We start from the raw sequence: 24,689 nt of genomic DNA on the forward strand, positions 1-24,689 counted from the left end.
CTGTTCTTTTAAATGCATTAATGGTGGTTTTGGGCAATTGAATTTCATTGTATTGGTTTAATGGTCTTTGGAATTGGTTTTGGTTATATTATACCCCAAGGTGTTTGATAAAATGCTTATAAAGATATGTTTACTGCATCAACTTCTATAAATGGAACTCTTACTTGTTTTCTACTTATGAATGAAACTATAAATGGTTTAAAAAGGTTAAAGGCTCATTGGTTTTTCTTGTAGAGTACATGGAAGTCTCCCAATAGGTTAATATAGTAAACTAAAAGGGCACTTGAGAGTCCCCTTAACCTAAATGGTTTGGCTATGGATAAATCTTACAAGTATGGTAGGTATGACTATCAAGATTTGAGGAAAGTCGGTGAAAGTTGGGGCTAAAGAAATCAATGATGTTTGTAGGCTCAAATAGGCAGATATGGGTGAATTCAAAGCAAAGGGGTGCAATCGAGGAATTGGTTGGTATAACGGCTATGCCCCAAAAGGGAAGTCTGGTGGACCTAAATTAAAAGCAATATTTCCTTCAACGACTTCACCTTCGAGGCTCGGATATGGTTGCACATCATTTGTAGCTACGTTTCTCCTTGCACCCACAAGACAACAGTCCTAGAATTGCATGTTAGGATGGTTGCATGCATTTTAGATGGCATCTTTTTAGATGTTGGTCAACTCGTAGTAAATGAAATATATCATTTCAAGAATCAAGATGGTACGCATCTCTTCTTCCCCTCTTTAATTACCGAGCTTTGCAGGAAAGTGGGGGTGGACAAGTATTCTAGTGATACATGGGTGTGATCCAATGCCCCTATTTACCCCTTGAGGATTAGAGGTGAGGGCGCATCCAGCAAAAGCAAGAAAAGAAATATAGATTTGGAAAAGCCGACATGTAGTGAACCTGAGTCTCATAGGTGAACCACCAAGAGCTTGTGTCTAGCTTAACCATGGATCGGGAGAGCCTTCCACCATTCATTATTCTTATATATCATGTACCGATTATAAGAATTAAAAGGAGGACCAAAACAAGCAACAAGCTACCATTGATAAGCTTGAAAAGGCCTACTCTTCTTTGGATGTGCACATCGAGACCTCCAGATCGTGCATGAGAAGATGGTTATAAGGGAGAAAAAGAGGGATGAATTCTTTATCAGGATATAGAAGGGCATAAAGGGCCTATAGAAGGCTCTATAGCCCCGAGATAGACTTCCTTCTTCTAGGATGGACAGTGAAGATGAGGCCCCAACCAAGTGGTCCAATCTTGAGGAAGAGGGTGGTAATGCAGAGTCTAACAGTGATAGTAGCCCTTGATGTAGTTTCAGGGAGCACCTCTATCTCTTTTACCCTTGATTATTTATGCAGTGGGGACACTACTATCTTTTCACTTGGGGGTATCTCCTTATTCTTATTCATTTAATTGGGCCTGTATTATTGATATTTCTACATACTTTTGGATAAGTCTCACTTTTATTTTATTTGGGTTGTTTATTTAGGTTGTAATATTCAGGCACCTTGATGGTGCTATGTTTGCATGGATTAATTATTTTGTTCTTAGTTTTCTATTTTAGTCTAAATTTCTTTAATCGAGCTTTGACTTCGTGATTGGGTTTCTAACCATAGATGCAAGGAATATCTGAGTACCCGTGGCATCAAGACCATAGAATGCAAGGAAAGTCTGAGTACCTGTAGCATTGATAAGTTAGGGTTGCATTAAGATCCATTGGCGAAGTCTGAGTAACCATATGGTGGGTCTCCCATACTATGAACTTCAATGTGAGACAATAGCTTGGATGGTTTCCATGATTAGAAAATTATATATGGTGTGGATGGAAAAGCAAACAATCCTCTCCGGCCAAAAATTTTGAAAAATTCAATGGCATAGACGTGAGCAACTTTGTGAAAAAAAAATTCCCTCTTCCTATGACTCTGAAAGTTGACTTCGGAAAAATAATGAATACTCCATCTTTGTCTCGAGCGGGTAGAACAATTAAATCCCCTTAACGACATTCGCTTGCCATGTGTGTGATGTCAATTGTCTCCATATCATGTGTTCTTGTACTATCTAGAACTCTCCCCTTTAGTCTTTCAAAGCTAATTTTTGACTGTTCTTGGTTGGTAAAATGATCATAAGCCATCTTGTGATTTTGGATGTCCACTTTAGCCTAAAGAGCCTACCAATACATAAGAGTTACCCCTAGTCACCCTCTTCGAGCCTTTGGATTTTTCTTTGGCAAACGCATTTCAAGCTGTGACCCTTCTATTCATCCGCTCGTGAACCCTATCCTCCTTGAACTTGAGAATATTAAGTGAGGCTAAAATACTAAGTTGGGGTTGGTGGAAAGAGAATGAAGTATAGTTAAGACGCGAAATCTTAAGAAGGTTCCTACAATCTTGAGAAAGTGAAGCTTTTTGGATTTGAATAAAGAAAAGAGACCATAAAGGAAATAAAAGTTTTATCTATGTGCAAAAAAAATTATAGAAGAATAAATAAAAGGGGAGTGAGAAAACCAAGAAAAAATCAAAAGTAGGAAAAATAGTAAAGTGCAAAGAAGTGGCCCAATAAGTGTTGCATGAAAAAAGTATGATGTAGAAGTTTAAGAAGGGTGTAGCCTAGTTTTCCTAAATGATATTCTACCCCAACCCTAAACCTACAATACAAGCTCAAAAATCCCTTTGTAATACCCAACCAAGTGAGGTCATTGTAGTGTTGATTGAAAATAGGGGAAAGCCTAAGGCATGGTACTTGTTAACATGGAAAATTTCTTGAAAGAGTGAGTGCTTGGACTTAAAATTCCTTGTTGCATGATTGGTAGCTAGGTGTGTGAATTTCTCCTTTCTTGTAAGAAGGCATGTGAACTAGTTGCGGTGGGTGATTTTTTCATCTTCCCCATAATGAGACAAGTGGAAGTATAGAATGATTGTAGTCAACATGTGAGTCATTTTTTTGAGTGTTAAAAATTGTTACATAGTTTTACGCTGATGTCTATTGCATCCTTCACTATTATATTTTAGGATGAGGGGAATCATTAAAAGCCTATTTTCCCATGTGTGAAAATCTTTTGCTGGCCCAAGTAAGTTTGAATCTTCATTGAGTGATAAAAAGAGGGCATACATATAAAATTATCTCATAGTAAGTGGTAGCGTTACTTGAGGACAAAAAATGTCTTAAGTTGGGGGTGTTGATGAGTGGTGAGTTTACCACTCGTTCACACTCATTATTCATGCACATTGCCTTGTTTTGAATGACTAAATGAGACAAAATTTATGGTTAGATACACTAAAATCTACTCTTTCCAGGCATAAAGTTGAGGAGACCAAAAAGATGTGGATTGGAGCTGAAAATAATGAAAAGAGAGCTAGGAAAAGAGCAGCTGAAGACTTGGACTACATCAGCCTCAGTTACCGCAATCGTAGTCCTCTATCTGCGGTCAGTCAAGACGGTTAGAGCAGCATAGCCACAGTCGTGGAGAGACGTGCGTGATCTCGGTTCAGTGGGAATATGCCCAGGGGCAGATTTGTAAGAGCACTTAGACGCACCCAAGCCATATTTAAGAAAAAACCCCTTCCTCTTTACGGATAACTTAGCTCATAAGATATTTTTGAATTCTAGACTTGAAATCCTAATTGGGCAAGTGTGTAATTAACTTTGTAGGCTAAATTTCTTATAATTTTTGTAAGGAATGAATGCTTTGGATAATCCTTATGGTCTATCTCTCTTTACTTTATTCATGAGTAGCTAAGTAATTTAGTCTTAGGATTATGTTGAACTAGAGTGTAATATGTGTGTGGGTATTATTGAGTTTACATGATTGTTAGTTGTTAAGGATTTCACCATTGCTTGAGTTTATAAGTTAGAATTTGATGGGCGAAATCCCTAAATCTCCAAATGGGTTTGATGGGTGAAAACCCCAAACTCTATAAACCCTTTATCATCCTTGAAAGAGGGATGAAGGTGAACATTAGGTAACCCATAGCATCCTTGAAAGAGGGTTATAGGGGGACAAGGAAATGGTGAACAATTAAGCCTACGATTTGCTCCCTTTTGCAATCTTAGAAATAAGTGTATTAAGAGTGTAAATCATGTCAAGAGAATATTCTTAGAAATAGGGATGCTTGATTGAGGTTTTGGGTGATTATGAATTTCACACTTGTTAGGTGCTCGAAAGAGCCAACGGGTGAAAACATTGTGGTTTTATTGAAAGGTTGACCATAATGACCTTCGACCTAGCCTATTCTTTTGTTAATAACTAAGTTTCATGCTAAATCTTCATTAACCCACATACTTTTACCTTTAGGTTGACATAATCCCAAGATGTCCCCCAACATTGTTGCTTAAAACAAAAGTGTTATCTCTTGATCATTTGCTAAAGATCTTACAAAAAAGTTCCCAAACAAATCCCCCCATTTTATGTTATATGTCATTTTTGTTAGCATTTTGGGTAATCTCGTAGTAATTTGAGCACCTATAGTGTTTGAAGTCTGTAACTTTCACCTTGAGATTCGACCCTAATTCAAATTGGGTTGCTGACAACAACCGCCTCACCCCTTAAATATGGGAGTAAGTTAAGCGTTATCAGTGCACAAGAGGAAGAAGTTATTAATGTTCCAATACCACAAGGTAATGAGGATAACATAGCGACTCAAAATCCTGCAAATGATGTTGTTCAACCACAAGAAGACCGTAAAGTAATGAGGACTAAATAGAGACTCAAAATCCAACAAATGATGTAATTCAACCATAAGATCATAATAGTGCAGTTGCCTCTATACTGACCCTTATAGCTGTAGTGCCTCATTATAGTGGGAGAGAGATAAGAAAATCACCTCTATATGTGCTCTTGGGAGAGTCTTTTGATAGAATCCCTAAATATTTTAATACCGAGCCTATGAATTACAACAAAGCACTACCAATAAAGATTCAAACAAATGGATTCTTGTTATGAAATTAGAAATGGAGTCCATGTACTCTAATTAAGTCTAGGGTCTTGTAGAACCACCTGTAGATGGAGTCAAACCCATTGGATGGAAGTGGATTTATAAGAAAATGAAAGGAGTAGACGGAATAGTGCAGACTTACAAAGCTAGACTTGTTCCAATAGAGTTTACTAAAAAAGGGGGTTGATTATGAGGAGTGATTTTTTCCATTATCCATGCTTAAGTCTATTAAAATTCTCTTATCCATTGCTACTTATTACTATGAGATTTGGAAAATAGATGTCAAGAAAACTTTCCTTAATCAAAGTCTTGGTGAGAGAATTTTTATGCAGCAGCAAAATGATTCCATTGAAAAGGAGAAAGAACACATATCGTGCAAGTTTAAGAGATCTATTTATAGATTAAAGAAAGCTTCTAGGGCATGGAACACTTGTTTTGATATTGTGGAGTTTCTAGTATTGTATGTAGATGATATCTTCCTCATAGGAAATAATGCGGTCTTGTTGAATTCAGTTAAGAAATTGTTATCCAGTAATTTTGATATGAAAGATTTGGGAGAAGTTGCTCACATCGTTGGGATGAAGGATCTACGAGATTGTAAGGAAAAAATGTTAAGCTTATCTCAAGCTCTTTATATTGATACAATTCTTACCAGGTTCAGTATGCATGATTATACAAAGGGATTTCTTACTTTTAGACATGGAATCTCCTTAAATAAGAATCAATGTCCTAAAACAGATGAGGTGATGGAAAATATGAAGGCAGTTCCTTATGCATCAGTTGCGGGAAGCCTCATATATGTGATGTTGTGCACTAGACCTGATATCTATTTTTCTATAGGCATGGCTAGTAGATTTTAGTCTAACCCTAGAAGAGAACAGTGGAAAATAGTTAAGCATAAAATCAAGTATATAAAAAGGACTAGGGACTATATGCTATTTTACCATTTGAAAGAGTTGCCGCCTATAAGGTACATAGACTCAGATTTTCAGTCTGACAAGGACTCTAAAAAGTCCACCACTGAAAATGTGTTCACTTTGGGAGGTGCAGTTATTTTTTAGAGGAGCATCAAGATAACTTGTGTTGTTGATTACACCAAGGAAGTTGAATATGTAGCAACCTCTGAGGCAACTATGGAGGCAGTATGGTTCAAAAACTTTCTCAAAGACTTAGTGGTTGTCCCTATGATACAAATGCCACATATAATTTATTATGGCGATAGTCGTGCGATAGCAAATTTAAAGGAACCACATACATAAGAAGGCAAAACACATTGAGCGTAAATATCATTAGATTCGAGACATAGTATAAAGAGGAGATGTGGTAGTTGCAAAGACTGCATCAGAAAACAACTTGATAGATCCCTTTACAAAAGCTTTACCACAGAAGACTTTTGAAAGGCATGTAGAAGGATTGGGTGTTAGAGTTATGGGTCTATTGTTATGAGTTAAAGTGGGAGATTGTTAGGATATACTATAAACCATGCGGTTTTGATGTATTATTTTTTATTGAACAATTATTTATTCAATTCAATAAATTATTGTATTAAATAGATCATTGTCATATATGTGTCTTTGACTTATATAGTAGATGATTTGATGTATAAATTTTATGCTTATGCACATAAGATTAAATCATCGATCCTTATAAGTTAAAGTTACAGTTCACAATCGTAGATGAAAATTTGGACAAACCATCAGAATGATTGTAGCAGGATATTAATAAAATTTATCTTGATTATCAAAATGGCATAGTTCTAACTTCTTGTGCTAGTGCATTTTGTATGTACTGAATAGGACTGAGTAAAGATAGTTGATTTAGACTGACTGATAAAAATATATTCTCTAAACTATTAAATGTTCTTATTCTCAATCTTGATATAACTATTATGATCTGTATATATTATTTGTCGTTTTGATTTATTAAAAGGTGAGATTCTGAAATGTGTTAATATTCTAGGTAGATTAGATGAAAATAATGTATATATTGGTGAAATAATAGGTAAGTTGATGGAATTCATGTCTCGGATAGATAATGAAGATACGTCTTTTATGAGAAGCTTATAAGTTTTCATGTATAAGCCTGGTGGATTTATGAATCTGACAAATGAAATAAGTTAAGCATTTCTCTAAAGAAATTAATCATTATATTAAATTTGTTATTAATTTAATCTATTTATTAATATCTGTAATCTTAACATGGGGAATTAAATAAGTGTTTAATGGAAAATTTCAAAATAAAAATAAAGGAGCGCAATTATGAATTTTTGGTGGAATAATTTATAATTTATTATGGTAAGAATAGTTCAAATTGGTATTTTGAATTATTTTCATAATAAGGAGCCTTGGTAATTAATTTTGTTGTCCCTACAGTACCCATATTATACTAGAACTCAGAATTCTATTTTCTATGAGAAAAGAGAAGTCATTGGCTGTCCTTATTCAAGTAAAAATAACAGGCGTGTGTTTTTATTTCCTTCTTGGACTGGGAGAGTATCTCTATAAATAGGTATTTACCTAGCCTAGAAATTAAATTGAGTATTCTATTTAGTATTTACCCATCCAAGTATTGAGAGAGTTCGATTGTAAATTGGGATCACTGTAAAAGACCACAGATTCGAAAATGGATTTGCTTCATTATATTTTCTCACACTTCAAGAGCTATTCCTAGATAATTTTAAGCATCATTTGTGTGAACTATGTATTTAGGTTGGTTTTCTATATTACATGCAAGTGATCCTGCCAATTTACTTCTACTGTGTATGCCTAATTTTTCAATACTTTCATGCAGCTACTGCTAAAGAAGTGAAGGAGCTGACCAAAGAGAAGGTTGACGACGTCTCTGATGAAGTTGTTTCTAAATAAAAGGATGATTTGACCAAGAAAAAGGCACGTAATGTGTCTCTAATAAAGTTGCTGAAGAAGAAAAAGGGGTCTATGATGCAGTAATTGAACCAGAGGGGGAGATCACCAAGACAAATCCTACTTATGGATACTCTACTGTAGTACCTGAATAGGAGGAAAATATTACCAAATCTAAGTGTTCGGGACTTAGTCATTTTTAAGGCCTCTAAATTTTGAGTATTTTTAATTTGGTCTTCCCGACCCCGAGGTGTTGGTTTTTGAGTTAATTTATGTTCAGGGGTGTAAGGAGCATGTCTCAAAGAATTTTCAGATTTTTTGGATAAGGTTTGGGTCATGTTTGGATCAAGAATCTAGCAAGTCACCGCAATAGGCCCACATCACGGTATTGTTCCCTTTGTCATGCACCACCTCGATTAGACTGTATTGTGATAAGCTCGTCATGCCTAGTTACGAATGTAATTAAGTGAGGGTCAATGGGTCTTTTACCCCTCAACCCAAATTTTCCATAACACAAATTTGGACATTATTTAGGGCATTATTTGCCTTTCTTCTCCAAATCCCTCTCAAGAACCCCCCCCCCCTCTTTACCCACAAGATCACAAATTTAATTTCTTTCTCCCTGAGAAATCAAGAATTCAAGTTCCCCAAGTTTAAGAACCTTCATGAAAGCATCAAGATTGGTGTTTCTCTTTCAAGTTAAAGGATTTAAGGTATGTGGGATGTTTATTCATGGGTTTCTTTCACCTCTAGAGCCCAAAAACCCTCTTTTCGATTAAAGATTGAATTTTTCTAGAATTATTGTAGTTTGTATTGCTTAAGATGGGTTTAGTTCATGTTTCTAAGGTAATTTGAATGCAATTCAGTTCATGTGTGATCCTATGTAAGATTTTGAATTCCTTATTCTATGAATTTGAGTTTCCCATACTTTATTCAAGTGAATTTTATGATGAATCCAAAATTTATGATTCTTAGAAAGCATTCCCGTGTTAAATTCATGATACCTATATGTTTGATGAAATATCTATGCTTATGGATTTTAAACCATGATCCTTTACTACAGTTTTAAACTTGTTATTACATTTAGTGATTAGTCATTGCTGGTGGATTATGAACACTCGATACCTACGTGTTTTACATGATTTTTAGATTTTCAAGTATGATTCAGTTAAACTATAATTATTTATATTTATTCAGTTATTATGATCATAATGAGCACTATCAGTTATGAAATCATGTTCAGGCAAACACAGTCCAATTTCATTTCCAGTGTCAGTTCAGTTGGGAGTAGGATTTAGCACCAAGCGAACCTAGGGATGGGTCCTCACCTGTTAGTTGAGGGTGTGACCTTTAGTAGTAGTCCTTGAGTTTCAGAACTACGTAGCCACCGTAGGTTAGAGATCTCAACCTGCCAGTTGAGGGTTAAAAAGGTGGTTACCTGCCAGTTAAGGTTTGACAAGGTGGTTACCTGCCAGTTAGTGCTTCGGGACATCAGTTTAGTGGATCCACACAGATAGTGTTAATACCCATGGCATGGTACTTACACTCTTCCAACTGGGTTACGGGTTATAACCCGATTAGCTTAAATTAGGGCATGTTAGTTAGATGATACCTCCCACCGTCTCAGTATAGTATGTCAGTGTATTCTCAGTTCAGGTTTGCTTGACCAAGTGTACAAACTTTCAGTTATTCAGTTATATAGTTCACATTCTTTTAGATTTCAGACTTATTTCAGATTATCGATTTATGCTTTGTCTTGCATTCTCAGATGTCATAGTTTACATGTATGCATGTTCAGTTATCTCATGTTATTTAGTTAGTCCTTATTTTATATACATAATACCCCTTGTATATCAGCCTAACTTCATCTTATATATTAGTAAATTCATAGTACTAACTGCATACTCTCTTTTTGGGCTATGATATCTCATATTATAGGTTCAGACGCATAGTTTCCTGACCGCGCTTAGATAGTTCAGCGTACCCAATAGCAGTGGTGAGTCCTCTTCTATCGAGGGAAAGATTGATTATTTTAGTTATTTCAGTAGTTCCATATTTTTAGTCAGTCGGAGTTAGTTGGGGGCTTTTCCCATTAACTCCTCAGTCTATTAGAGAATTTTCAGATGTTCAGACATTTAGTCAGTTTTATCAGTCTTATCGAATATTTCAGACTTGTGAATTCATTCGTGTTTTCAATATTCTTACTTTATGGATTTATCAGTTATTTTATGCACATATCCATTATTATTATTTTATTCAGTTCTCTCAGTAGGTACCAGCACATGGGTTAGCTTGTGGTCACCTATGACTGTAAGAATCGTTATCGCGACTAGGTGGTCTCCTCGAGTCGTGAAAAAACATAGTATCAGAGCCTAAGGTTTTAAAGTTTCCTAGGGAGTCTAAAAGTCACGTTGAGAATAGTCTTGTGCATAGGTGTGAAACACTCCACACTTATGGACAAGAAGATACAAGACGTTTTAGGAAAAGTTTCCCTTCTTTCAGTATTTATGTCATGATAATAAGCATGAGATCTATTTAAACTCTCTTTCTAATTCATTTTTCATTCTGTTTATAGACTATGCCTCCTAGAAGAAAGATGGTAAAAGGGATGAGGACCAGCCCGCACCTCCATCTGTTTAGAAAGATCCCCTAAATAACCATGTCTCTCACACCGAGTTCAGAGTTGCTTTCACTACCTTAGCTCATTCAGTAGCGACTTAGAACAATTAGTGAGCTATCGCCCCAACCAATTCAGTGACAAATACAACTGCAGCTAGGATTTAGGATTTCACCCGAATTAATCCCCTTTCATATTTAGGATCTAAGTCTAAAGAGGATCTACAGGAGTTTCTTGATATGGTTCAGAAGGTGATAGTATTATGCGCATCACTTCGATTTAGAGTGTAGATTTGGCTACATATAAGTTGCAGGATATATCTCACACCTAGTTTAAGCAGTAGAAAGAGGACTATGGTTTTGATGCAGGGCCTGTTAAGTGGGAGGAACTTGCCATGAATTTTCTAGATAGGTTCTTCCCATTAGAACTGAGAGAGACTAAGATTTAGAAGTTCATTAATTTAAAACAGGGCATCATGAGTGTGAAGGAGTACTCATTTAAGTTTACCATGTTGGTGAGGTATGCTCCTAACGCGGTTACAGACAATAGGTCTAGAATGAGTAAGTTCGTGTCTAGTGTAGCTGATAGTTATGTTAAGGAGTGTAGGACTGCCATGTTTATTAAGGAGATAGACTTATCTAGACTTATGGTTCATGCTCAACAGACTAAGAAAAAGAAGCTTAAGGAGAAAGAGGGAGAGAATAAGAGGGCCAGAATAGGTAGTTTTAATTTTCCTCAACAAAGGTCAAAAGGGAGTAACCGTTCTCAGTTCCGTCAAAAGTCCTCAGCCCTAACTCCATCTTTAGTTAGTACGCCAGTACCTAAGTTTAGGAAAAATAGTTGGGATAGGAAACCAAGCTCTAAGTCCCAGGGTAGTGTGAACAGTGGTTGTACTAACCCGCTCGATGGTAAATGTGGCAGGCATTATTAGGGTGTGTGTATAGCTGGCAGTGATGTGTGTTTTGGGTATGGAAAGCCAGGCCACAGAGTCAAAGATTGCCCAAAGTTTAGTCAACATGGTCAGTCCAACCATTCTCCAATTCCAATCAGTAGCCTGACTTACCAGGGTGTCACTTCCAGCACAACCAGTGGGCAGCATCAGAACAGGTTGTATGCTCTCCAAACCTGGCATGATCAGGAAAGTTCTCCCTTTGTAGTTATGGGTATGTTATAGGTCTTTCATATTCATGTTTATGCTTTATTAGACCCCAAAGATTCACTCTGCTTTGTAACTCCCTATGTAGCAGTCGATTTCAATGTTAGTCCCAAATCTTTAGCAGAACCTTTCTTAGTGTCTACTCTAATAGGTAGCTCTATTGTAGCTAAGTGGGTATATAGAAACTGCCCGGTTATAGTATCCTAGAAAGTTACCTCAGCAGACCTTGTGAAGTTAGAGATGACTGATTTTGATATCATTCTCGACATGGATTGGCTCCACTCATATTATGACTCAGTTGATTGTAGTAATAGAGTCATTCAATTTTTGTTTCCTAATGAACCAGTCATTGTATGGAAGTGTAGTACCTCTGTGCTTAGGGGTCAGATCATTTCCTATCTTAAGGCAAGAAAAATGATATCTAAGGGGTGTGTTTATCAGCTTGTTTGGGTCAAAGAATCTAGTTATGAGACTCTAAGTATCGAGTCAGTTTCAGTAGTAAGGGAATTTATAGATGTGTTCCTCAAAACATCCTCGGAGTTTCTCCCAAAAGGGAAATTGACTTAGGAATAGATTTTCCTCCAGATGCCTATCCTATCTTTATTCTTCCCTATAGAATATCTCCATCTAATCTTAAGGAATTGAAAGAACAGTTGAAAGATCTCTTAGATAAGGTATTAATCAGGCCTAGTATTTCCTTATGGAGCGCTCTAGTCTTATTCGTGCTTAAGAAAGGCAGTTCTCTAAGAATGTGCATCAATTAATGTTAGTTAAACAAAATCACAATCAAGAATAAGTATTCACTCGACAGGATTGATGACTTTTTTCGACCAACTTCAGGGTGCCAGTTACTTCTCTAAGATAGACCTCAGATCTTGCTATCATTAGCTCAGAGTCAGAGAATGTGACATTTTAAAAACAATTTTCAAAACTCGGTATGGTCACTTTGAATTCCTAGTTATGCCTTTTGGACTAACGAATGCCCCTACATCCTTCATGGATTTGATGAATAGAGTGTTCAAATAGTACTTAGACATGTTTGTCATAGTCTTCATTGATGATATTCTTGTCTATTCCCATTGTGAAAATGATCATGCAGACCATCTTAAAATTGTATTACAGACTTTTAGAGCCTATCAGCTGTTCGCCAAGTTCAGTAAGTGTGAGTTTTGGCTAAGATCAATATATTTCCTTGGCTATATTAAATCCAATGATGACATTTGAGTTGGCCCTCAAAAGACCGAAGCAGTGAGAAACTGGACCAGACCCATCTCTCCATTAGATGTTAGGAGTTTCTTGGGTTTGGCTTGCTATTACAGATGGTTTTCTAAAGGGTTCTCTTCTATTGCATCCCCCATGTCTTGATTGACTCAGAAGAAAGTAAAATTTTAGTGGTCAAATTCATGTGAGAAAAGTTTTCAGGATGACTCGACTCACTTTAACCCCAGTCTTGACTTTGCCAGATGGTTCAGATAGGTTTGTATTTTACTGTGATGCTTCCATAGTTGGTCTTGGTTGTGTTGATACAGAGAGGTAAGGTCATAGCCTCTTCCTCTAGACATCTTAATCCCCATGAAGAGAATTATCCTACCCATGATCTTGAGTTGGCAGCTATTGTTTTTGCCTTGAAAATTTAGAAGCATTATCTTTATGGGGTTCATGTTGATCTGTTCACAGATCACAAAAGTTTTTAGTATGTGTTCTCATAGAAAGATTTAAATCTTTCTCAGTGAAGGTGGCTAGAGTTGTTAAAATATTATGATATGAGTGTGTTGTATCACCGGGCAAGGCTAATGTAGTGGCAAACACACTTAGTATATTATCTATAGGTAGTGTAGCTCATGCTGAGAATGATAAGAAGAAGTTATTTAGGGAGGTTCACCAGCTTGCTAGATTGGGTGTATGATTGGTTGATTCAGCTAAAGAGAGCATATGGGTTCAGAATGGTTCTGTATCTTCATTGGTTACCAAAGTAAAAGGAAAGTAAGATAGGGATACTAGTTTAGTTAAGTTGAAAGAGGCAGTTAGAGATCAAAAAGTAGAGGTTTTCTCTCAAGGGGAGATGGTGTGGTTCATTGTTAGGGTAGACTATGTGTTCTATGTGTTGGTGGTTTGAGGTAGAGAATTTTGGCAGGGGCACATGGTACACAATATTACTTTCATCCAGGAGCCACTAAGATGTACCATGACTGGCGAGAAATCTATTAGTTGAATGGTATGAAGAAGGATATTGCAGAGTTTATGGCTAAGTTTAATTATCAATAGGTAAAATTTGAGCACCAAAGGCCTAGTGGTACATTGCAGGAGTTAGCATCCCCACTTGGAAGTGGGAAGTGGTGAACATGGATTTTGTGATGGGTTTGCCTTGTACTCATCGTCAGCGTGATTCAATATAGGTCATTGTGGATAGAATGACTAAATCATATCATTTCTTGCTAGTTCATACTTCATGTTCAGCTGAGGATTATTCCTGGATTTATATTAGAGAGTTGGTTAAATTGCATGAAGTTCTATTGTATATCATATCAGATAAAAGTAGTCAGTTTACCTCTCACTTTTAGAAGGCTTTTTCAGAAGGTTCTTGGTACCCAAGTTCATCTCAGTACCGGTTTTCATCCTTAGACCGATGGTAGGGCAGAGATGACTATTCAAACCTTAGAGGACATGTTGAGAGTTTGTGCCATTGATTTTAAAGGTAGTTACGATGACCATTTACCCTTGATTGAGTTTGCCTACAATAATAGCTATCACTTCAGTATTCAGATGGCTCCATTTGAGTCTCTCTATGGAAAGAGATGTAGGTCTCCTATTGGTTTGTTTGAAGCAGGTGAGGCTGCTTTGATAAGGTCAGATTCAGTGTTTGAGGCGATAGAGAAAGTTTAGTTGATTCAGGAGAGGCTGAAGACAACCCAAAGTGGCTAGAAATCTTACACAAATGTGAGGAGGAGAGACCTTGATTTTGATGTTAGTGACTTAGTCTATTTAAAAATCTCGCCCATAAAAGGAGTGAAGAGATTTGGCAAGAAGGGGAAGCTCAGTCCCCGCTATGCTGGCCCTTATAGAATCTTGAACCATTTTGGGAAGGTAGCTTATGAGCTTGCGCTGCTTGCAGATTTAGCATCAATGCATCCAGTGTTTTATGTTTCTTTGCTAAAGAAATTTATTGACGATTCAGCTATTGTTATTCCTCTAAAAAGTACAGGTGCTCAGGATAGCCTTTTATTTAAAAAGTTCCAATTGAGATCCTAGATCGTCAGAACCATAGACTAGGGAAAAAAAAAGTTCCCTTGATTAAAGTTCTATGGCAGAATCAGACTGTTAAGGGAGCTACTTGGGAAGAAGAAGCAGATATGCGTACCAAGTACCCTCGTCTTTTCTCCGCAAATCCAGACTCAGCTTGAGGTAACAGTTCTTCTTAGACTGACTATTTTCCATTCTCAATTCCATCTATATAATCATTCTCATGTCATTACATGTATTCACGAAATCAGTTCAGTTCATGTATCATGTTTCAGACTCAGTTATGTATTCATGTTCCCAGTCATGCATGTTCAATAGCTAATCTCAGTTATCTTAGTTCAGTACTCTCAGTCTAACCAGTCTCATTCGAGGATGAATATTCCCATGGGGGAGATATTGTAATACCCCGTATTATTCTTAGCTTAGTTCAACTTCTAGTTGTATGAATAAGGGGCTTAAGGCCTGAAAATTTCACAAAGTGTTGGGGACTTAGTCATTTTTAAGGCCTCTAAACTTTGAGGATTTTTAATTTGGTCTTCTCGACCTCAAGATATTGGTTTTTGAGTTAATTCTTGTTCAGGGGTGTAAGAAACATGTCTCGGAGAAGTTTTAGATTTTTTGGATGGAGTTTGGGTCATGTTTAGATCATGAATCCAGCAAGTCACTGCGATAGGACTATGTCGTGATGTTGTTCCCCTTGTCATGCATACTGCATCGTGGTGAGTAGAATGCACCACCACTATTAGACCGCATTGCGGTAAGATCATCATGCCCATTTACAAATTTAATTGAGTGAGGGGCAATTGGGGATGTTTCCCCATAACCCAAATCATCTATAACACGAATTGGGATATCATTTAGGGCATTATCTGCCCTTCTTCTCCAAATCTTTCTCAAGAAAATCCTCTTATTTTCCCTAAGATCACAAATCCAATTCCTTTCTCCCCAAGAAATCAAGAATTCAAGTTCCCCAAGTTCAAGAACCTTCAAGAAAGCATCAAGATTGGAGTTTCTCTTTCAAGTTAAAGGATTTAAGTTATGTGGGATGTTCATTCACGAGTTTCTTATCATGGAGCTCAAAAACCCTCTTTTCGATTAAAGATTAAATTTTTCTATCATTATTGCAGTTTGTATTACTTAAGATGGGTTTAATTCATGTTTCCATGGTAATTTAAATGCAATTCAGTCCATGTGTGATCCCATGCAAGATTTTGAATTCCCCATGCTATGAATTTGAAAAAAATTTAATATGCATCTCATTCGCCATATCATAGTTGTATGAGGTATTTGTTATTTGGACAAGTGGACTTTTTGGCTCCACCTGTCAGACCAATGTTTTTTTTTCCTCTCAATATTTCCTTTCATGTTCACTGTAAACTATTTTTTTTACATATTATTTTTTGCTCTTTTTTTTTGAAGCTATCTTTTCTTTATTGTACTGTTTATCTTTTTGTTTCAATTATTTTCATGTCTATCCGATATTAAGTGTGCGTAAGGTCATGAATATTATCACAATATCTTGAAATATAATTTTTACTTTATTTTGAGATATTTATTTGAACATAAATATTTTAAAATATATTTTCATAATATTTGAATCTTTGAAAAACACATCAAGAGGTGTTTTTACTATTTTTGAATTCACTTTTTGCATTTTTAAATTTATTTTTTTAAAATTTAAATTTATTTTCAAAAAACAACCCCATTTTTTTTTATAAAATTTTAATATTTTAAAAATCTATTTTCACTTTTTCTATTTTCTTTTAACTTCAGAAATATTCTATCTCCGAAATACTATGTCAAACACAACTCCAACTCTATTTTCAACTTTAAAAATATCAAATATGAAGAACAATCATATATTTTTAAATTATTAAATGCATATTTTGTATAACAAAATTATTTCAAGCTGGTTGGATTAAGAATTGGACCGAATTTAAAATGGGTTCGGTCCAAAATAAATTTAAATATTGACTTTAATTTTTTTAAAATTTTTCTCTCTCAAAATTAGCCACATCATTAAACGACTCAAAAAATTATAATTCAAGCTAAAATAACAATCAAAGTTGAGTGACTTTGACGGTCAATTATTATAAGTTGAGTGATCGTTTGTAAATTTAATTGATGAAAAGAATATTCTTTATTTTTAATATGTTTTGTCTGATTTGTATTTTGATACAAAGTTTAAGAAAGTAAAGAAGACTTTTGAATTTTTTAATATTAAATTCAAAATATGTAAAATATATCAAAATATCCCTTTTAACCTTTGTGATTTTAAGTGTATCATATAAAAAATTAAAATTAAAAAATAAAAAAAATGTTTTTGTTGAAATAGACTAGAAAAAGTGAGACAAATATATAAAACAAAAGGAGTATTATATAAATTTGATTTGTTTAGTATCATGAGTACAGAAAAAAATGAAAGAAAAAGATAAAGAAAGAAAATAGAAGAAAAGGTAAACCCAAGAAAAATGCAAAAAAGAATGAATTGTGAAAAAAGAAAAGTTAAAAGTGTAGTGAAAATGTGGGAAAAAGAAAACTGCCTGACAGCTGGGGCCAAAAAATCCACTTGTCAAAATAATAAATGCCTCATACAATAATGATATGGCGAATGAGATTCATATTAAAATTTCTCCTGAATTTGAGTTTCCCATGCTTTATTCAAGTGAATTTTATGATGAATCCTAAATTTATGATTCTTGGCAAGCATTCCCATAAATTCATGATCCCCACATGTTTGATGAAATGTCTATGCTTGTGGTTTTTAACCATGATCCTTTACTATAGTTTTAACCTTGTTATTACATTTAGTGATTATTTAGTGCTAGTGGATTGTGAACACCCGATACCTACATGTTTTACATAATTTTTAGATTTTCAAGTATGATTCAGTTGTACCATGATTATTTATATTTATTCAATTATTATGATCACAATAAGCATATCAGTCATGAAATAATGTTCAGTCAAACTCAGTTCAGTTTTAGTTTCAGTGTCAGTTTAGTTGGGAGTAGGATTTAGAACCGAGCGAACCCAAGGGCTCACTTTCTAGTAGAGGGTGTTACCTTTAGTAGCAGTCCTTGAGTTTCAAAATTACATAGCCAGCGTAGGTTAGAGATGTCAACCTGATAGTTGAGGGTTGACAAGGTGGTTACCTGCCAGTTGTGTGTAACACATATCTCATTCGAGCATCTGCCAGTTAAGGGTGACTCATTAGTCCTTTGGGATATTAGTTTAGTGGATCCACACAGCCAATGTTAGTACCTGTGGCATGGTACTAACCTCCTTCTAACTGGGGTTACAGGTTGGACCCTGTTTAGCTCAGATTGAGGCATGTCGGTTAGATTATACCTCCCATAATCTTAGTACAGTATGTCAGTGTATTTTCTGTTTAGGTTTTCTTGACTAAGTGTACAGAATTTTAGTTATACAGTTTACAATCTTTCATATTTTAGAATTATGTTAGATTACAGATTTATGCTGGGTCTTGCATTCTCAGATGTCATAGTTTTCATGCATTCATGTTCAGTTATCTCATATTATTCTGTTAGTCCTTACTTCATCTGCACAGTACCCCATGTATATCAGCCTAACCTCATCTCAAATACCAGTACATTCAAAGTACTGACCGCATACTCTTTTTTTTCACTATGATGTCTCATATCATAGGTTCAGATACATAGTTTCCTGACTGCGCTTAGATAGTTCAGCGTTCCCAACAACAATAGTGGTGAGTCCTCATCCATCGAGGAAAAAATTGATTATTTCTGTTATTTCAGTAGTTTCGTATTTTCAATCAGTCAGAGTTAGTTGGGGGCTTGTTCCATCAACTCCTCAATCATTTAGAGGCTTTTCAGACGTTCAGACAATTAGTTAGACAATTAGTCGGTTTTATCAGTCTTATCAGATGTTTCAGAATTATGAATTCATTCACGTTTTAAGTATTCTGACTTTATGGATTTATCAGTTATTTTTCGCACATATCCATCATTATTATTTTATTTAGTTCTCTCAACAAGTACTAGTACATAGGTTAGCTTGTGTCACCTATGATCATAAGCACCGTTGTCGCGACTAGAGGGTAGCCTCGGGTCGTGACAACAAATATGACTCTCTTAGATGTGAAAGTTCTATTATTATCATTATAATTTACAAAATTTCTAATGTTACCAATAGAGATGACAGAATGTTCAAATTTTACAACGAAATTTTTTTAAAGTATCAATAATAGACAACCAAGTCGATGATACACCTGTACACAAATAGGTATATCATAAATTCCAATCAATAATAATTGTATATGGTTAAAAGGGGACTAATTAAATAAATAAAAATAAATGAATGGGTAAAATTCACTTCCAACACTTTGCTACAACATATTATAGTCCACATAAATAAGTTAGGATGATCAAAGGTGTTTTAGGATGAGAAATGATGGTATAAACCCCCTAAAATGGATAAAATGTAATAAATAAATAAATAAAATGAATGGGTAAAAATCAGTTCAAACACTTTAATTAAACTTATTACAACATATTATAGTCTACATAAATAGGTTAAGGTGATCAAAGGTGCTTATGGATGAGCAATGACATTACCAACCATAACATTAGTACGAGGAAGTGCTCAAAGCATAATTGTTATAAGGAATTGATAAGTACTGTCTTTGCTCATCCAAAAGTACCTTTGATCACCCTAATCTATTTATATGGACTATAATATGTTGTAATAAGTTTTATTAAAGTGTTAGAAGTGATTTTTACCCATTTATTTATTTATTTATTTACTTCCCCTTTTATCTATTTTACGGTGCTTAGATCACCATTGCTTATCCAAAAGAAACTTTGATCACCCTAAACAATTTTTTTGAACTATAATATGATGAAATAAGGTATACCAAAGTATCTGAAGTGATAATACCCATTCATATATTTATTTATTTCATTAGTCTCCTTGTCACAACCCAAAAATTAAGATCGTAATGACACTTATTGCGGCTAAACCTTGACAATACGCCAATTGCCCAAACTGATATGTAATAAGAAAATGATAACCCAATTTTTCAAAGTGAGATTTCTAGAGTGAAGTCAGACCATACATGTACAATAATAGCAAAAGTCCGAATAACAAAGATGCCATAAACCATCCCAAAACCTAGTATCACAGTATAAGAACAATTTAGATACAACTCAAAATAAGAAAATACAACTAGTATCCAAGAACTACAAATTTGTCTTTGAATACAAAATAAGGATATCATCTGGATAGTAGGAGGTCTAAGGTCAACTCTGAAGGCATAGATCGGCCGATACCTCAAAGTGTAATTGATCAACTGCACGATCTCAGTTATCACATGGAATACACGTACCTGGATTTGAATCAAAAGGGCACATTAGGAATGAGTATGGTTCACTTGTACTCAGTAGGTATCTTAGGTTGACTGAGCAAAGCAGAAATAAGATACATAAATACATGCTATGATCATAGCACCTGAAATGAGAAAATATGTCAAACGGTAGCTTACACCATCTTCACTAATAATTCTAAATATAACACTTAAGCATGAAGATAGGTACGTAAAAGAAACAGAATAAAAATGCATCAAATTAAGCACAAAAGCACAACACAAAAGATGCATAATGTATTAAATTCAATGAAGATGTGATGTAATGGAAGTTATGGCATAACCTCTATATACACCTACCGAATCTCAATGCTATCAAATAAGACCCATGGGGGCTCACAACCCATATATTATCACAATACTCAATCTAAATCTCAATATTCATATCTCCTCTCTAACTCGTGGGCTACGACAGAGTGTTTTGTAAAAATAACTTATTTCTTTCAAAATTAATTTTTCCACAATGGTACCAATATCTCATGAATGCATGTATAATATGAGGATGTAATGCTCACAACCAATCCAGTATGAAGATCGTAAAATCCATTTAATACATGGACACGTGAGCACGAAATCCACTCAATATATTAATCAACCATCATTTTGTTTAAGCAATGTAGCATTAGAGTGAAAAATTTAAGATATCAGTAATATCATATTAACCTCAACTTAGGTACTTCTATCATAAAGAAAGCAACCAAATACATACATCAGGACAATAATATCAAACAAGGCCCCCACACGGGCAACACGCAGTAAACTTCATCTCAATCCCCCACCAACAATAATTTAGGCCCCCACACGAGCACTAAACAATAATAATGTTATTGAAATATGATTTATGTGGTTATTATCCATACCCATAGCATGTTTTTACATAAATATTAACTACTTAGTCAGTCTGAAGAAAGTTAAGTCATAACCTACCTCGTGATGATAAAATTCAAGCCTAAAGTCATTCAACACGGAGCTTTCCCCCTCTAGAACGACCTTTAAACCAAAAAAATATACGAATATAGAATCTATGCATCAAAAAATGTCAACGATATTCATATTGCCTATTTTTAAGTTGGGGTCAAAATAGACTCTTGAAATAGATTTTTAAAAAAATAGGCTAAAATCCAAATTCTTGTTTATAAATACCTTACCCATGATTAAAGAAAGCCATAGGAGAAAACCCAAGTGAAAATGGATTAAAACGAGGTTTAAATCGAAGAAAATCCTCTTTTGGCCTTTCAGGCCAAAATCCCTAAATTCTCATTTTGAAATCATAAAGTAATGAGTTGTAAAGATAATAAGCAAAGTAAAATAATTGAAATAGTAATTTGAATCTTATCCAAGCTCGAAAATGGAAGAACTCGTACAAAAATCTTTTAACCCGGAGCTCAAAGTCTTAAAATAGAAGAATGATTGAGAAAGAGGATTTATATATCCTTCCAGCGCTGACCGCTAAGTGGTCAAATGACTACTTAAGCGCGCAAGTTGACTACTTAAGCGGTCCAACCCAAAAAGGGTAGGTTGCTAAAGTAATTCACTACCGGTAAAGTGGTCACGCATTTGCTTTAGCGATAGTTGCTTGGGCTAGCAGGGTCTACTAAAGAAATTTTGGGCTACTAAAGCAGCCACACCAAACACATCTACATCAACAACTTTGCTAAATTACAAAGTTGTGGATCAAGCCCTCGAGATTCATTCAGAATCCCACGAAGGTAAACGAAATATGAAGCTAGACTAATTTCGACATCCAGAACTCAAGATGTTTGATTTTCAAAAAGAGGCTATTTTCACAAAATTAATAGTCGAGACCCAATTTCACAATTTTCCAAATCAAGGGCCAGAATGAAATCCACAAGTCATAAAATCAAATAAGGCATGCTACCAATCAAAATTAATGTTTCATATCTGCTGGCATAGTTTGTTTTGTCATCTGATAGACAAAATAATAAATATTAATTGAAGTCAACTGTAAGGTCTTTCCAACCTCTAAAAACCATGAATCACATAAATCACTTTGGATAGAATTGAAAATCATCTCAACCATCCCAACAATCCAGTTACAACATATAATAACTACGGAGGGGGGGTTAAAATGAACAAAATGCATAAAAAGAGAAAGCTCACGAAATCAAGTCTGTACAACCCTTTTGAACTATATACCCTAATTATCGATTACAATATATGCTCGATTGTGATCTATGATATAATGATGCATAGACAAGGAAAACTATATGTCTTTTTAAAAAATTTTTAAGTGTTGCCTATTTTTCTTTTCCTTTTATTTGAAATTATTCAGTATAGTCTCATGCTCCTTTTCTTTACCCTTTTAGTTGTAATTGGTAATTAAATGTCTAATTATTTATTTATAAGTATTTTTACCCTTTTAGTTGTAATTTTTTATTAAATGTCTACACTTATATATACAACAACACCACGACACCCCATGCGTTCACACAAAGTAGGGTCTGGGGGAGTAAAGTGTACGCAATCCATATCACTACCTCATATGAAGTAGAGAGGTTGTTTTCGATAGACTCCCAGCTCAAGACAGATAATAGTATAACAAAACATAAAAACAAACAATAAAGAGGGTATCACACGGCTAGATAATAAAGGAACACAACACCAACAAAGTAATTATATATATATATACACACACACACTTTTACATTTTTAGTTGTAATAGGTCATTAAATGTCTAATTATTTATGTATAACTATTTTTACCCTTTTAGTTGCAATTGTTCATTCTAAATATACTCAATAGTACCAGACCAGTTGATTGAATGTTCAAAGGGTTTAAGGGTTTTGAGTCTCCAGTAAATAAACAAAAATTCAAAATACAAACAACAAGGAGCAACCAAATATACAAACATAAACTGCATATATATAAAGTTTATTGATATGCACAAAATCTAAATGCCACCAAAAAAGGTAGGCAATGAACTAAACCTCACAAAAACAAAACAATAATAAAAAATTCAAAAAAACTACAACATGACGGGGATGGTGGGGGAGGGTGAGGATTGCATCAACTAGGATCTCCAGTCTAACCAAAATTGTACTCAAACATCAAATAATTATTCTCATGTCTCGCTCATTTCTCAACTGATCTTGGAAAAGACATCGAAAGAGAATATTAAAATTATTCCTCAAAATGAGTACATCATAGTTTTCAAGGCGACATTGGAGATTGCGATTGCGTGAGACGATGTTTTTAACACTTCGTACCATTTTTGTTTGAATACTTAAAGAAAAAGATGAATAATATGGAGGAGTATAGTTGGAGTGTTAAGTAAGATGAAAAATATGGTAGAGAAATCTAGACTTTATAGACTGAGTTGGGTGATTTAAAACATCCACCAATGGAAAATTGATGTGTGTCTGATTGATTGTGTCACTTGGAAAGTGGAGCCTTGTTACTATAACACCCAAAAATTTGAGTTAAGATTAGAAACATAATTCAAGTACACGTAGAATCATAAATTATGTTTTGGTAGTATGAGAAGTGATTTTTGACAAGTATTAAGTCCTTAAGTAACTCCTAGCTCATAGCCAAGTTAAAACCTCCCTTACTGATTGATTTTTTATGAAGAATCTTGCTATAGTCAACTTTAGATGAGCATAATCCTATATTCTGAAGTATTTTTGAGTTCAAAATTGAGCCATTGATAGATATCTGAATTATATTTCCAACTCAATTGTTTTTCCTTAATCTAAAATCAAAGTAAAAAATTATGGTCATTTTATTGAAGCATTGTCAAAGTTGTCAGTGACGACGACTCAGACACGATGAGTCATCACGTGACTCATGGTCAAGGCAGTGAAAAGCCAAAATTGAGTCCCATACAATGAATTAAACCACAAATCATCCCCATACTTGACGAGTTATTTAGAAGTCGTCGACACTGATTCCAGAAAATTTTTAGACAATTTTTAAAAGAATTGTTTGGTCTTTTAACAACAAAATTATGTCATTTAATTTATTACAGAGATATTTATTAAGTTTAATATTATCCTAAGCCTCTCACTCACTCAAAAACACCCGACAAGTAGAGAGAAAATAAGAAATAGGGGGATTTCTCTTCTCCAAGGCATACTTTAAGCTTTAAATCCAAAGGTTACACCAAGGTTTTTACTCTCAGGTGCATGGAATTTCATAAGTGGGTATACTTTCATCCATTGAGTCCAAAATATATTCAATTCCTCAGTTAATTTATGATCTCAAAATTAGAATTTTCACTACCCCTATGATTTTTTTTGTACTTGGGCCCCATAACTAGTAAATTATAAATACATGTTTCTCCATGAAGTTTAGTACATTGATAGTATCATGTCCAACCTTAATTATAATGACATTTCATGATTTTTGGTCTTGTACTATGTTATTTCATGTTTCATCTAGATCATAAAAATCATCATGAATTATTGCATTCTTCAGAAATGGCGGGTTATGAACACCTGATTCCCTAGGATCCCA

The sequence above is a fragment of the Capsicum annuum genome, chromosome 2 (genome assembly GCF_002878395.1).
Source record: "Capsicum annuum cultivar UCD-10X-F1 chromosome 2, UCD10Xv1.1, whole genome shotgun sequence".
In the NCBI taxonomy this organism is placed as follows: Eukaryota; Viridiplantae; Streptophyta; class Magnoliopsida; order Solanales; family Solanaceae; genus Capsicum; species Capsicum annuum.